This window comes from Pteropus vampyrus, unplaced genomic scaffold (assembly GCF_000151845.1).
Source record: "Pteropus vampyrus isolate Shadow unplaced genomic scaffold, Pvam_2.0 Scaffold181, whole genome shotgun sequence".
Taxonomy (NCBI): domain Eukaryota; kingdom Metazoa; phylum Chordata; class Mammalia; order Chiroptera; family Pteropodidae; genus Pteropus; species Pteropus vampyrus.
Genome location: NW_011888962.1, coordinates 3,386,741 through 3,394,320, shown reverse-complemented (window position 1 = coordinate 3,394,320; position 7,580 = coordinate 3,386,741). Strand labels below are relative to the sequence as shown.

At 38.2% G+C, this 7,580-nt stretch overlaps 1 pseudogene; it reads right to left on the bottom strand.

Annotated features, from left to right (window-relative positions):
* Positions 1-4,016: 4,016 nt before the first annotated feature.
* LOC111746285 lies at positions 4,017-4,135 on the bottom strand (annotated as a pseudogene).
* Positions 4,136-7,580: the final 3,445 nt, after the last annotated feature.

Below are 7,580 nucleotides of genomic sequence, written 5' to 3'. Positions count from 1 at the left end.
CCAGAAATCTGAGGTTAGGAGAATGCTGCTCTGGTCTAAGCAGAGCTGCAAGCAATTAGCACGGAGCCAGGTATAGAAGTGTGGCTAAGATCTTTCTCACTGGAGGATTACCAAGGACAGTGCAGCCTTGGAGTCTGTTGTGACAGTCTATAGAATCATTTCGAAGGCTTGGGAGGGGCTGACTATAAATTCCCAGCCCTCTGGGTTTTTTACTTTTCACCAGTAGAGATACAATTGCTATAAGGAAGACCAAAAAAGCACAAATGACATCTTGGCAAATCGTATCTCAGGGCACATTTCCCACAAGGCTGTGGTCTCCTGATCTGCATCCCCCTTGGTTGTAATAGTGGCTAGCAGGCCATGTTCTATCATTAGCAGCAGCTCTCTTTGTGGGATAGTGCTGTAATTGTGGACAAAAGTTCATTCCAGGTTCTATTTATAGCTTCTGATGACTCATTAACATGTTACCTTAGCAAAGGCTAGCTCCAGAGCCAGCCTTCTATTACCTTTTAGTCAAAAACATTCTCACTGCAGTATTCTGATGAAATAAAAAGCAAATTTCAAGAAAACACTCCTAGCAATTTGTATGTCAGCCTTTTAACTGCTGTAATATTGAACATACTTACACTCAGTATTGGAAACTACAATTGTCAAAGGTACCTGCACCTCCCAGTGCTCACCAACATTCAGATTTTGTATTAAGGAAAAAAAGAATTCAATGGTAGTCTTTTGATAAGTTTATACAGCAGTTGATCTGGAAAATATGTCAACCAACCTTCAAATGTATTTCCGTTCCCGGAAGTCTTCGTGCCCTCTGTGACTATGCTCTTTGTGACATTTCCACACATGTGACCTTCATGCTCACCACTTTGATCCAGCAGAGAAGCCGTGGTCAGGGGTAAGTCTGAGCTTTGTAGATATGTTAATGTAAGACTTTGAAGCCATTATATTTTTATCAACTCAGTCTGAAAAACAATCTCTGTGGTTAAGCCTTTTAAATCCTCCCGTGTTTTCACAGCAGCTTGGCTAAAGGTTATTACTGTGAAGGCTGAAGGATGAGTGGAGATAAGTTAGACCAGAGCCGCTTTCACTGAAATGAGTTCAAAGGATTTACTCATCTTCTATGCACTTTGGTGGAACCTCATAATCAGATATTATTCTATGCTTTGCATATCACAAATACTACCAAAGCCAAGTGCTAGCAAGGATTCGAAGCAACAGGGGCTCTCCTATATTGCAAAATGGGACAACTACTTTGAAAAACAATTTGGCAATTTCTTATCAGGTTAAACCTACACTGAGCATTTAACACAAGTATCTCACTCCTAGGAATTTACCCAAGAGAAATGAGTACATACTGGCAGGGAGTATGGCATGTGGTGGAAACAGAGCATTCAGTCAGAGAAAACAGCATCTCTGAGAGCATGACAAGCTGGAGGAACTGAGGGTATGGAGACTGGAGTACAGGGGGGAGTGCAACAGAATGAGGCTGGAGACAGCCAGTGGTGAACTTTCTGGGCCAGAGCGGCCATTTCGATCTTTATTCTGAGACTGATGAGAGATTATTAAAATGTGTTAAGCAAGAGGGTAACATAATTATATATATCTTTTAAAAAGATATATCTGTCAACTAGAAGGAGGCAGTATGACTTTGGGGATGCTGTTGAATTTTCTGGGGAATTTCACAATGAGCCTTGGGTTGGGATTGTGGCCTTAGAGACTTTCTCTTTTATCTCCCTAAAATACCTGAGATGGTTTGCATTGATGTCTTTTATATAACAATATTTATAAAAGAAACAAGAATGAAAAATTGTTTCTTTTAAAATTTATTATAAAATAGTCAACATATAAAAAACGGTATGTAACATTAAGGTAAATTAGAGAATAAAATATATGCAAGGTCATCTTATTTCAGAACTATAACGTTACCATTATGAAAACCTTCTTTAAAAAAGACTCTGTGCTCAGTTTTAAAAAGGGACTGAAAACTCTCCTCGGAATACAGTGATATCAGGACTTTCTAACATTTAGAGCTTTAAACAATAGAAGAGGCTGCCTTAGGAGGCCATGAGAGGCCCAGCTGCAGTCTGTAAGAGTGTAGGAGAAGGATTCCCACAGGGAAGAAGATTGGGTAAACGACTGCAAAGGTGCCAATCCTAAAATCTTCTGCCACAATTTTCTGTAAAAAAGAAAATAAACACAGATTTCTCCTGCCATCTCAAAGGAGAGTACCCATGAAGCCTTTCGTAAGCCGATGTGTTGTAAAGCAAACTTTTGAAAAGTGGCAGATTCCTGTTAAGAGCAAAGCTTTAAATGGGCATTTAAAAACCTAGGGTGTTGGTTTCTTAAAGTTAAATGTGAAATTGTAGGTACTTTTGTGATAAGCCCTTTGATTTTTGGAACAAAAAAGATGGAACCATATGCATACATATATATCGATATATACCGCATTATATGTGGTTGAAGTATCTTTAAATTCTTGAGCTCCAAAAGTAGTGGGTTAGGAGTAGGATGAAAGATTAGATAGAATTTTTGAATATAAGGAAACAGTTACAACAACTCCACTTTCTATTCTGTAGCAAGCTTTGTCAGACTGCTGCTTGTGGGCCAGATGCTGCTTATTTTTGTATGACCCATGAGCTAAGAAAGGTTTTTACATTTTGTCTGATTGATCAAACTTGAGAAAACAGTAGATTCACATGTGGTTATAATACAGGAAAAGAAAGATAAATTGAATTCGTTAAAATTAAAAACTTTTGTGTATCAAGGGACTCTAATAAGAGAATGAAAAGGCAACCCACAGAATTGGAAAACATATTTGCAAATCATATATCTGATAAGGGATTAATATCCAGAATATGTAAACAATTCTTACAACTCAACAACAACAATAAAAAACAAATGACTCTGTTTAAAAATGGGCAAAGGACCTGAATAGATATTTTTCCAAAGAAGATATTAAAAAAATGGTCAATAAGCATTTGAAAAGATGCTCAACATCAATAATTATTAGAGAAATGCGAATCAAAACCACAGTAAGATACCTCTTCACACCCATTAGGATGGCTATTAAAAATAAGAAAAATTTTAAAAAATCAGAAAATAACAAGTGTTGTCAAGTATGTGGAGAAATTAGAACCCTTGTACACTACTTGTGGGAATGTAGAATAGTATAGTCGCTGTGGAAAACATTATGGTGGTTCTTTAAAAGATTAAATATAGAATTACCATATGATCCATCAATTTCACTTCTAAGCATATATCCAGAAGAATGGAAAGCAGGGACTTGAACATATATTTGCACACTCAGGTTCATAGCAGCATTGTTCACAGTAGCGAAAACAATGCAAATGTCCATCAATGGATGAAAAGATAAACAGATGTGGTATGTACATAAATGAAATATTGTTCAGCCTTAAAACAGAATGGAATTCTGATATATACTACATCATGGATGAACCACATTATGCTAAGTGAAGTAAATCAGACATGAAAGGACAAATATTGTATGATTCCACTTATGGGGTTCTTAAAATAGCAAAATTCATAGATACTGAAAAGAGGCTGTGCAAAGGGGGGAATGAGGAGTTATTTTACAGTGAATAGAGAGTTTCATTTTGGAATGATGAAGAAGTTCTGTAGATGAATAGTGGTGACTGTTGTACAACATCGTAATGTACTTAATGCTACTAAATTGTAAACTTAAAAATAGTTAAAATGATAAATTTTATATTATGTATGCTTTATCTCAATTAAAAAGAGGAATACAGAGAGATCTCATGTACTCTTCAGTTTCTCCCAAAGGTCACATCTGACAAAACAATATACAACCAGGAAATTGACATGGACATTGATATAATCCACTGATCTTGTTCAAACTGCCCCGTTTTACACGTATTCATTTTGTGTGGTTTTTACATTTTTCTTTTTTAGGCAAGGCAACCCTTGGTTGACCTCACAGGTTGCAAGGACTTTGTCAGTTTACAATCTCTTATTTTTTATTTTTTTATTTTTTGCACCTACAGCACCTGGTCTTCCTTGGTGGTCTCTCATCCAAGTACTAACCAGGCCCAACCCTGCTTAGCTTCTGAGATCAGACGGGATCAGGCTTGTTCAGGATGGCATAGCCATAGGCTGGTTTTTACATTTTTAAATAATTGGAAACAATCAAAAAATAATATTTGCGACACATGAAAATTAGATAAAGTTTAAATTTATAAATAAAGTTTGATTGGAACATCATCACACTCATTCATTTATGTAATATCTGTATCTATTTTTGTGCTATAGTGGCAGGGTTAGAAGTTGTGATAGAGACATATGGCCTACAAATCATAAAATATTTACTATTTGGTCCTTTACAGAAAAAGTTTACTGACTCCCATTCTAGAGTACAATCAGCTGCCCCCCACCCTAGAAAAAAGGTAGCGAGTATAAAATATCTTAAGGGAAACTACTGTATAATATGCATAACTTTAGGCAAATGAATCATGATAAAAATGGTAAATGGTCAAGGGTAGTATTTATAAAACTTAAAACTTAAATTGGTGCCTCTTGGCCTTGCTGGGAATCTTAATTGTTCCCAAAATGCATGCTCTTAGCTCTTTTCACCAGGGTGAGTATTGAGTATTGTATTGCTTTTTTGGTTTTTGTACATTTGGTCATTGAACCAATGGATATACTTTTGATGCAAGTAACAGAAAACACAACTAAATATAGTTTAAATAGTAAGGAAATTATATTACCTCTCATTCAAATTTTAGAAGGGGGATCCATAGTTGAGTAATTCAACAGCTCAAAGATGTAATCAAGGGCACAGATTCTTTCTATTTTTATTCTCTGCCATCCTCAGATTGTTCACAGGCTCACCTCCCCATATCCTTGGCATGGCTGCCATATTTCATCTTGTCCTGAGGTTGGAGGAGGGGAAGAGGTACATCCTTTCCTCGTGTTTCATTGTAAGAATGATGAAGACTCTTCCCTAAGCCCCCTAGCACAGGGGTCCCCAATTCTTTTGGCACCAGAGACCAGTGCTCCTATGAGAATGTAATGCCTGATGAGCTGAGGTGGAGCTGAGGTGGTGATGCTAGTGCTGGGGAGTGGCTACAAATACAGATAAAGCTTCCCTCGCTTGCCCGCTGCTCACCTCCTGCTGTGTGTCCAGGTTCCTAACAGGCCACCGACTGGGATTGGTAATGGTCCACGGCCTGGGGGTTGGGGACCCCTGCCCTAGCAGACTCTCTTCCTAAATTGCTTCATAAGCCTATGTGAGCTTTGGTAAAAAGAATAGAATACTATCATGATCAGCCTAATCCGGTACATCACTGGAATAGGGAAGAGCCCAATGTTTCTAAAACCTTTGATCATCTAATACTTGAGCAAAACTGAGATTTTGTTAGCAAATAAGAATGTGGGGGAATGAATGTTGGAAGGCAAAAAGTAGTGCCTGCCATAGTTACAATTTGGACACCTGCAACCTCAGCTGTGGAATGTATGAACCAGGAAGTGGGCTTTCACCAGGCACTGAATCTGTCAATGCTTTGATCTTGGAGTTCCCAGGCCCACAACCATGAGAAACAAATTTGTTGTTTATAAACCACCCAGTCTATGGGATTTTATTATGACAGCCTGAACTGACTAAGACATCATTCAACATCTCCTTCCATCTGGGTACTTTTGAAAGTTGACTTTCCTTTCTTAGGTGACTAACTTAGGTGACATAACTCAGTAGTAGTCATCTCAATTTGTGGGTGGAAATAAAACACTTAGATCAATGTGGTTCATACAGAATCTCAAATTTACCCACCAACCCACCTGTTCTTTTTAGGAATAGGAGAAAAGTCTGAGAAAGGTGTCTCTGATTGAAATAGAGAAAAAAGATCAGCGGTATCAATGAGAGGGCTTCTAGGAGAGTGAAGTTAGAGAGGTGGGGGATTCTACAGGGGGGCAGTCTCGGGGCTGAAAACATACATGATAGGGACATTTGGAACAAAGGGACATTAGAACTAGAAATTTGGGCTAATGGTGAGTGTCTCCTCTTTAGATTCTGTTCTCTCTCTGACCTGAATCTGAAATCCTAAATGATTAGAAGTTTGAGATGGGGGCTATTAAATTCAGACCAGTCCACAGAGAGACTGTCCTGACCAGAGTTAGCCCTAGCAGAGTAACCCCCATCACTGCTAAGCAGAAGCTTTCCCCACCTGCCTGCTTCTGCCAGGAGGTCTAGTGTCCCCCAAGTAATAGCTCAAGTCTTGAAGAGGGTCTGAGGAGGTTGGGACTCCCTCTCCTATGGCCAGATCTTCTTCCTGTATGAATTATTTGTGATGCCATTTCTAGGGTCAGTGTGCCTTCACATTCTTTTTCAGACTCCTGAGAACTTTTTCTGAGTGCATTTCATTAATAACCCGTGTACAATCTAGATCTTGGTGAATACTCTCAGGGCCTTATCAGGAATGGCAGTGGGAGAAATAAGTGGTAGGATAAATTATGAGTATGACAAAGATGGGTTAGTAGTAGGTGCCACCGTTAGTGTTCCCTGAGGTTAAGTGACAAATGCTGGGATGATGTGAAAGGCACACTTAATACTCTTGATGAGCAAGAAGAAGTATGAGTGCAAAGGAGGAAGTGTGAAGGAACAAGAAAGATGCTTTATATGTCAATACTCTTCCTTCAACAAATCCATATACCTCTGCTAAAACTGTAACCTGAATGCTTTGGAAAGAATATTTAATTAATTCATATTCCCGTTCTCCTGAGAAAGGATATATAACATGTAACAGTATAATATGAATACTAATTTGAAATAAAGGAAGAAATACAACATAAAACAGAGCCAGGAAGGTGACTTCACAAGCTCACCATAATTACTAGGCATGATCCAGCTGCAAGTTTAACTTTAGGTTTACCAGCAAGCAAATCAAAATGGAGAGTGCAGATGGTCATAGAGTTCATATAGTTGATAAGATAAAAAGGTCAGCGGCTCAAAATAATTAAATCATTCTTGGTACTAAGACCAGAAAAATTCTTTAGAGAGTCTCCTGGAATATGCCAAACAATGTGCTCAACCATATCTTTACATGAGATCCAATGATAAGTTCTTTCTAATAGCATTCTTCAGTACAGCAAATGCTACTCAGAGAAAGGGTGGGCGGTGGTGGTTTCTTTGAAATATCAGTGTGTGCCCATTACTTTGAAGAGCCACAAACATATTTCCAGTTTAGAACAGTTCAATGTTTTAGTGAGGAAAAACAAAAACAAAACCAAACAGAATAGTCTGTTTTCTAGAAGAAGGATGAAGTCCTGCCTTCAGAGCCCTAATATCATTGTCCCTTTGGACACACACACACACACACACACACACACACACACACTTCTCTAAATTCTCAGTCCATGGTTTGGCTGAATGAAGGGAAGTTTATATTATATAACTATTTTAAAAATTAAAAAGAAGCAGCCAGAAGGAAAACTAGGTAATAAATTATAATGAAAAATGATTCACTCTTACACGATAGTGGAGCCAGGTTGTGTGGGTTCTGATGCTTATACAGTTTGGGGCTGTAAGTGTTCAGAACGAGTCACCC